Here is a 1,868-nt window from a genome sequence, read left to right on the forward strand (position 1 = left end):
TTCAATGTCAACTGATCGACATGTATAGATCGTGATCAATTTATAATAAGTCCGGCTTCGCGAAGTTCTTCGATAATCGATAGAATCTCATTATCGTAGCCGTTGTGACCTGCTTGACGCGAGGCTTCGAGCAATCGAAGACGATCTACAAGTTCGTTGGGATCGTCCCAGTGTACGTAATCAATCCTGTTGTCGGTTAATGACATGGCGCACGGCAAATCGAGTTTTTTCTTTATACCGGTCCCAAGCTTTTTACCCAACACCAATGGTGCTATGATGTTCTTGTATTTGTGTCCCTTGTTACCCAATACTTGATTACCAGCGTTATGACCACGTTGATAAGCGTTTGTTGTCAACAGAATGCTCTTGTAAGTTTGTACATCGTCATCAGTGCATATACTTTCGTTAGGAAATTTCATAAAAATCAATTCATACAGTCCCGGTGTTCCATCGTATCTTTTTCCATCTATAATTATGTCATCGTTTTTGTTCAAGGTGATATGTTTGTCACCGAGCATTGTTCCCTCGTCGTTAAAGTATACTCCATACACGACGTCTATGTTGACAGCTTTCTTACCGCTTAAGACCGCTTTCAGATATTTCTGTCCCAAAGAACCATAGTTTGCATACAGTTTTTCTTGCCCCTCGGATGTTTGAAGCAGATGTCGGATGGATGTTACGAGCGGTTCATTGGCAATCTCGAATACTTCTTCGATGGATGGAGCGTGGTCGTACGATAACTCACGCGATCCTGTTATTTTAGACATTTCGTTCAAAGTGGATGGTACAGTTATCGATCTATTCAACGCTGATTTCACAGGCGTGGACGCCTGTATAGGACTATCGTACGAAGCGTTCGATCGTTTTCGCTTCGGTTTCGGTTCTTCGTCTTTCTCCGAAAAGAATGTTTCAACGTTGATGGGATCCTTCGATGATTCAACAGTGTTTTCGACAATTTGTTTCAACGGTTCGGTAATAGGTTTAAAGTGTCTCTCCAACGCGATCTCCTCCTCCATTTTACCAGTTTTCAAAGCGCGATACTTTTTACGAATTGAATCGCTCGTTTTCGCAATCTCCATGGCTATCTTCTCATGATCTTTGTTGCTATCCATGTTGCACAGTCAGCGTATCGATGACAACTGATCGCTTCACGGTACCGCAAAGTCATTAAATCCTTTTCTGTATCGTCCGTTAGCAAGCGCACTGTCCTTATCAATTACGAGAAATCCATACTTTTGCTGCCAACATTTACGACACAAATCGCAGAAATCTTCGTATAACATGTCGGTATTGACATGATCGTTGTACACGCGTTTCAGGTTGGTTCCATCCTGCTTAAACAGAATCAACAGATTTGCATTGTCACGTATAAGATGCTTCGGTATCTTTGCATAAGTCTGACAGAGATAGAAGCAGTCAACGTTCGCGTGGCGACCCATTGCAAAGTACTCTCTTATCGCGTCTTGCTTGTCGCATGCCACGTCATCAAAGATAAAGATTGAATTTGGAAGCGCCTCGCTCGGTGGAATGATCTCGCTGTTATTGGAGAATGTAAAATAATTTATTTCTTCGATCGGTGCTAATAAATTTTCGAGATATCGATACTTTGGTTGTTGCAGAGATTTCGAATAAACGTATACGTTTTCGAAGCGTACACCGTTCGGGCTCTCCAACAAACTTATCAGTACATTCGTCTTGCCGCAATTCGACGGGCCGCAAATGATTTCGCGAATATAGAACTCGGCAGCATCTTGCCATGCTTGCGCATCTCTTTATTGGTTTGCACTTTACCGTCGAGATTCGTCACTTTGATAGACTGCGACTGGTGCACGAACCGCATATTTTCGCGTTACACAAGAAACTGGAAA

This window comes from Cyphomyrmex costatus, unplaced genomic scaffold (genome assembly GCF_001594065.2).
Source record: "Cyphomyrmex costatus isolate MS0001 unplaced genomic scaffold, Ccosl1.0 scaffold676, whole genome shotgun sequence".
Classification (NCBI taxonomy): Eukaryota; Metazoa; Arthropoda; class Insecta; order Hymenoptera; family Formicidae; genus Cyphomyrmex; species Cyphomyrmex costatus.